Raw genomic sequence first — 7,400 nt, forward strand, 5'->3', positions numbered from 1 at the left:
TTCTGGGAGAGGGCTGGATGATAACTTCCCACAATAGCTACCAGCAGATATTTTGTGCCCATTAAGAAAGATTGGGCCAACCTATTCAGAAACCAGCCCCAGTTTCCCTGCCCCAAGCAGAAACTGATGAGGCCAGCTTTTAGAAATGCAGATTTGGTTATCCATTCAGAAAGACTGGGTCAGACAGAAACTCCAGATAAGCAACAAACAAAAGGTTGACAAAATTAGCTCCGACAAGCACCTAGGGTTTGCATTTCCCCTTTTGCCCATTGAGCCAGCTATAACATGACCCCCTACATGACCCCATAGGAATTTGACAACAGCCAATAGAATATTAAAGGACATGTTCTTGCACAGGAACAGGAAGCTCCAGTATAAAGCCCAAAGAAGGTATAAAGGTTCCACCACAAAACCGCGATCGACTAAAGCGCGCTCGACGAAACCGCGTACCTGATGTCATCACAGCGCAATGAAAAAAGGACGCTGTGAGCGGTAAAGATAAAATTAACACTTAAACCTAAACCTAACCCCCCCAAACCTAACCCTAAACCTAACCCTAAACCTAACCCTTAACCTAACCCTAAACCTAACCCTAAACCTAACCCTAAACCTAACCCTTAACCTAACGCTAAACCTAACGCTAACCCTTAACCTAACCCTAAACCTAACCCTAACGCTTAACGTAACCCTAAACCTAACCTTAACCCTTAACCTAACCCTAACCCTAAACCTAAACCTAACCCTTACCTTTACGTGAATCGGCTTGCTTTAAAAGCGCTTTTTAAAGCGCCCTTCTTTCTCTGCGGTCCTTGTTGTCGCGCTGCTGATGACGTCAGCGACGCGCTTTAATCGGGCGCGCTTTAGTGGACCGCGGTTTTGTCGTGCCACAGGTATAAAAACCCTACACTCTCAACTCCATTTTGTCAGCTGCCCAGAACCACAAACCCACGTGGTTCTTCTTCATCATTAAATCATCTTTCCAAGCAGTCTCCAGGTTTCCAATGTCTTTGTCCCGGCTTGGAATGGAACCAGATGGATATTTCTTCCAATACTTAATTAACGTCTGTGCGTTTCTTCAAGTTCCTTCAATTTCTTGGGGGCTTCAGACATGCCTTGCCATGATCTGTAATCAAATTTAATCTTTAATTAAATTAAGGGAGAATTAAATTTCAGCCAATAAAAATAAATAAATAAGACGGTTTCTTTTAACTAATGCTGGACAAAAGCATTTGAAATTAAGCAGGTAAAGAAGAGAGTCAGTGTGGTATTGCAATTAGAATGTTTTGCTATGGAAAATTACAGAGAAGCTGGTGTAGGAAGTTATCACCCAACCCTCTCCCAGAAAAATGAAATATCCTAGGAAATATGGTGAAGGCAGAATATTTAACATGTTTTAAAAGGCAGAATAGCTGCCTGTAGCTTCCTGTCCATCCCCACTTTGTCAATGGGCCATTAAAAAGGCCAAGCTAGTCCCTTTACATAATAAAGACTTCTCCACTTCAGCTCCAGGGGATGGGATTAAGGCATGATAATATTGGCACTTTACCCAACTCGCCACATGGCATCTGAGAACTCAACCAAACCTGGATTCAAAACACAGCCTAGAGAATTGCCCCTGCATGGCCCCATGGGAGTCTGACAACCAATCAGAATACAAGCTCAAGATCAAAGGCCAGAGAGGGCATAAAACCAGGGACTCAGCATCTCAGTCCTCCCTTCTCTTTTCTCCACCAACATTGAAGCATGTGATCCCCTTTTCTGTTCAGGGCTCAAGTCATGTGGTCCTGTCCACCAATAAACCATCTTTCCAAGCAGCCTCCGTGTCTCCAGTGTCTTTTTCCCCACTTGGAACCTAACCCAGAAGGACATTTCTTTCATCACTGGTTTAAATCTCAGCCCACCAATCACTTTGGGTGGGATTCATAATTACATTAAGCAAAATTTACTATTTTGATTAAAGAAAGGTATATTAAGTACTTTTGTTTCCACCTGGAGACCACCTCTGGCCTTTGTGTTGAAGTGGAAAAAAATGAAACTTTGATTTTGGGCTTTACCAATTAGATTGATAGATGATAGACCCTCATAGAAATGGCTAGTTTATATGACTATGAAAAAACAAAAAGCTATGATTTGATGTTAATGCCTTATTTTACTGCAACAGAGAGAGTCCAAAGTCAATGCTCCTTTCTCTTTTTCCTAATCCTTCCTCACTTCTCCTCCTCTTCCTCCCAACTGCTTTCCTATTTACTTTCGTATGTTGTATCTTATTTTATCTTATAACTCAAACAAAAAGATTATATATTTTTATTAAAAATTTAAAAACTTTACAAATATTTACCTCCCCTCCCCCACCCAAACCCACCTCTCCCCCCAACCACCACCCCAAACCTCCCAGAGCAAATACAGGGTATAAATCTTTAACAATCATATTCTAAAGTAAACTAACAGACTTTAGCATCATCCTTCACTTGTACTTTAACTCCCCTTTTGTTGAGCTAACTCTAAACAAATTATATCATTCCTTGCTTCTTCAATCATAAGCTATCTGGAGTGTCTTAGTCCCATATTTATTTTGAATATAATCAATCCATCTTCTCCACTCCAGCTTATATTTCTCGTCTGAGTGATCCTTGAAATATGCTGATATTTTAGCCATCTCTGCTAAGTTTGTTACTTTTAATGTCCATTCTTGAATAGTAGGCAAATCTTCCTTCTTCCAGTATTGCGCCACCAACAGTCTTGCTGCCGTTGTTAGGTTCAGAATCAAATTAGTCTCTATAACAGTACAATCAGTAGTTATACCTAACAAGAATAACTGAGGGGTAAACTTTATCCTCTTTTTAAAGATATTTTGCACAATCCACCATATTTTTATCCAAAATGCTTTGACCTTTTTGCAAGTCCACCATATATGATAATACGTAGCATCAGCACAATCACATCGCCAGAATTTAGGTTGTAGGTTCGGATACATACAAGCCAATTTTTTGGGATCTAAATGCCATCTATAAAATGCCATCTTGTAGAAATTCTCCCTCAGATTTTGGGCTTGCGTAAATTTTACATTTCTTACCCATATCTTTTCCCATGCATCCAGCATTATTGGTACAAAAAGATTATATTAAAAGAATTAATTAAGCCACTGAGAAATATTTGTTTTGGAAGGTTTGTTTTGGAAGGAGGCTTTTTAAGAAGAAACTAGAAAGCCCCTTATCTGAAATAGTATAGTTTCTCCTCCTTGAGCAAGGGGCTGAACTAGAAGACCTCCAAGGTCCCTTCTAGCTCTATTCTATTCTGTTCTGTTCTATTCTATTCATTCCCTTTTCTCCTTCCTTCCTTCCTTCCCTCCCTCCCTGCAGTTTTCTCTGTAAAAAATTAGAAAGTAGTTTGCCATTGCTGCCTTCTCTAGGGCTAAGAGAGAATGACTGGCCCAAGGTCACCCAGCTGTGCCTAAGGCAGAACATTCACCGTCTCCTGGCTTCTATCCTGGCACCCTATCTACTACCCCAAACTGGCTCTCCACTTCTGCTCCTTTCACTTCTCAACTTTATAGGCTCCCATCTCACTGTTAAAATAATTTTAGGCGGCTTGCAAAATGATAACAAAATAAGTATGAAAACAGTTAATACTAAGGACATTTAAATGCAAACTAAAAGCCAAGGCGGTAGGTGATATAGGTTCTGGAGAACCTGTAGCAGAAATTTTGAGTAGTTCGGAGAACCGGTAAATACCACCTCTTACTGGCCCTACCCTCTATCTATTCTCTATCTCCTGAGTCCCAGCTGATCGGGAGGGGATGGAGATTTTGCAGTAACCTTCCCCTGCCACGCCCATCAAGCAACGCCCATCAAGCCATACCACGCCCACCAAGCCACACCCACAGAACCGCCATCAATCATCTTCAGCAAAGGACGGCCTGCTCTGGGACCCCAAGCCAACTGCCAGACCAGGTTTTAAGGCCCTTCTAAAAACATTTGCAAGTTAAAGATTGATCTAGCAATAACTTTGTTTTAAATTGTGCACTCAGTTCATCCGATCTAAGATATCATTAAATTCCCTTTGAATCTTAGTGCTCCAAAAAAAAAGTACTTGTAAATCGCCAGTTCTCTCCTTGATTATGTATTCATCTTGTGGCTTCTTACCCCTGCTAGTTATCAAACTTCCTTTTCATGGGGGGGAAAAAAACAGTCCCTTGTTGCCATGGTGTGCCATTGGAGTTGTCCATGGTTGCATATTTTCTTTAGAAGTATCTTCTTTGACACTTAATTGCAAGCTTCGATCTGTAATGGTTTCGGCTGCCATTCAGAAACGCAGAACTAAATTGCCTCTTTGCCGTCTGAATAACAGAATAGAATTTAAAACACAGGTCTTTTAAAATACAGAAATGCAGATTGGAGAAAACGCTCCACTTGATGAGAAACAAAAGGAATAACCACAGGTAAAATCTAGGTTACGTGGGCGTAATTATTTTGGAAGTAATGAGAGATGCAACTAAGTACTGCATGGGGATATAATAACAGTTACACTTCATTCATGATATTCTTGTTAGAATAAAGAGAGTTGGAAGGGCGCTTGAAGGTCTTCTAGTCTAACCCTCTGCTTAGGCAGGAAACCCTACATCACTTCAGAAAAATGGTTATCCAACATCTTCTTAAAAACTTCCAGTGCTGGAGCATTCAAAACTTCTGGAGGCAAGTTGTTCCACTGATTAATTGTTCTAACTGTCAGGAAATTTCTCCTCAGTTCTAAGTGCTTCTCTCCTTGATTAGTTTCCATCCATTGCTTCTTGTTCTGCCCTCAGGTGCTTTGGAGAATAGCTTCGCTCCCTCTTCTTTGTGGCAACCCCTGAGATATTGGAAGACTGCTATCATGTCTCCCCTAGTCCTTCTTTTCATTAAACTAGACATACTCAATTCCAGCAACTTTTCTTTATATGTTTTAGCCTCCAGTCCCCCCCCCCCCATCATCTTTGTTGCTCTTCTCTGCACTCTTTCTAAAGTCTCCGCATCTTTTCTACATCATGGCAACAAAAACTGAATGCAGTATTCCAAGTGTGGCCTTACCAAAGCATTATAAAGTGGTATTAACAATGACATTGAAACTTCAGTATTAAGGTTATAAAGAGGTTGTCCTTGATGTACAATCCTTCATTTAGGTACCAAAGTTACAATGGGACTAAAAAAAAGTGACTTATGACCATTTTTCACATTTACAACAATTGCAGCATCTCCATGAGCACCTGCTCAAAATTAATAGCAATAGCAATAGCAGTTAGACTTATATACCGTTTCATAGGGCTTTCAGCCCTCTCTAAGTGGTTTACAGAGTCAGCATATCGCCCCCACAGTCTGGGTCCTCATTTCACCCACCTCGGAAGGATGGAAGGCTGAGTCAACCTTGAGCCGGTGAGATTAGAACCGCTGAACTGCAGATAACAGTCAGCTGAAGTGGCCTGCAGTACTGCACCCTAACCACTGCGCCACCTCGGCTCTTAAAATAGTTGCCAATGTTTGGTTCATATTTATGATGTAGAGTAGGGTAGGGTAGGGTAGGGTAGGGTAGGGTAGGGTAGGGTAGAGTAGAGTAGAGTAGAGTAGAGTAGAGTAGAAAAGGAATAGAATAGAATAACAGTGTTGGAAGGGACCTTGGAGGTCTTCTAGTCCAACCCCCTGCTCAGGCAGGAAATCCTATACCATTTCAGACAAAACATGAAAAATATGAACCCAGCATTGCCAAGTATTTGAACTTTAATCCAAATCAAATCACTCGACCACAGGGATGCTGCAATGGTCATAAGTGTGAAAAGCAGTCATAAGTCACTTTTTTTCAGTGCCGTTCTAACTTCAAACAGCCACTAAGCAAATGGTTGTAAGTCAAGGACTCCTTGTACTTTTGAACTCTATCCTAGCCCCTGACTTCTTGCATTTGACAGGACTGTTCCTGCTCTATACGCTTGCATGGAAAATCTGACTCCAGTGCAGTATTTGTGCGATTGCATTCTTGTCCATGTGTCAACCTTTGCTACCCTTCACTGCCTGCCTCCCTGGCAGATCCGCCCAGCTGCTTTGAAGTCGATTGTGCTGACTTTGTATAAAATGAAATAAAATAGCATTTATATCTGTCAAATATATTCCCTTCTCCTTTGCAGATCTGAAACTGGTGTTTATTAAGAGATGAGCAATTTCAATGCAATGGCAACTGTCAAGAAAACAGCACAATGCCTCCACCCAACCGAATCCCAAACCTTACATCCATCTCTCTTTATTGCTATAATCAGCGTTCTTGATTACGGATCTCAATCAGGGGTGAAATTCGGCAGGTTCTGACAGGTTCTGGAAAACTGGAATTTGGAGTAGTTCAGAGAACCGGCAAATACCACCTCTGTCTGGCCCCGGAGTGGGGTGGGAATGGAGATTTTGCAATATCCTTCCCCCCAGGAGTGGGGAGGGAATGAGGATTTTGCAGCAACCTTCCCCTGCCAAGCCCACCAAGCCACGCGGACAGAACCAGTAGTAAAAATTGAATTTCACCACTGATCTCAATGCAAGAAAGCAAAAATAGTCTCCATTGCTCAACAATTTTGGTACCTTGGAATTGTGGCGGTCTGGAACGCTTTTAATTATTGTGTAATCATTTCATTTAATTATTGTGTAATTATTTTATTTTTGTTGTTGTTTGATTGCTGTACACTACAATTTGTGAGGTGAGAGGCCATGCAAATCTGATATAAATAAATAAATATCCTTTTATTTTGTCAGCCACAAAATCAGAAGCTAATTCTCAATCCACAGAGAATTACCATTTCCTTTCTTTCTTATGATGTCAAAAGCTGTGCTGGCGCAGTGGTTAGAATGCAGTATTGCAGGCTAATTCTGCTGACTGCCGGCTGCCATCAGTTCGGCAGTTTCGTTCCCGCCAGCTCAAGGTTGACTCATCCTTCCATCCTTCCAAAGTCAGTAAAATGAGGCTCCAGATTGTTGGAGGCAAGATGCTGACCATATACCGATTAGAAAGTGCCGTAAAGCACTGGGAAGTCTAAATGATATTGCTATTACATTTTCACAGGTCAGATGGGTTGGTCACAACAGGAAAACTAAAACGGAGTTGGCCAAGTTTGCTTAAAGTTGACTATGTTTGCAAAACTCGTGGAGATTTAGCCCAGTGTTTTTCAACCTTGGCAACTTTGAGATGAATAGACTTCAGTTCTCAGAATTCCCCAGCCAGCAACTGATCTAGTCTTTTGCAAACAAGTCAGTTTATACAGGTAATCATCCACTGATGACCACAATTGACCTAGGAATCTTGATCATTGAGCCAGGGGGTTATTAAGCAAGGTGTCACATGACTGCTTTGCTCATGGACAGCAATCCTGATTCTCCCAGTTGCAGTCATTAAGTGGA

The sequence above is a fragment of the Thamnophis elegans genome, chromosome 6, assembly GCF_009769535.1.
Source record: "Thamnophis elegans isolate rThaEle1 chromosome 6, rThaEle1.pri, whole genome shotgun sequence".
NCBI classification, from domain to species: domain Eukaryota; kingdom Metazoa; phylum Chordata; class Lepidosauria; order Squamata; family Colubridae; genus Thamnophis; species Thamnophis elegans.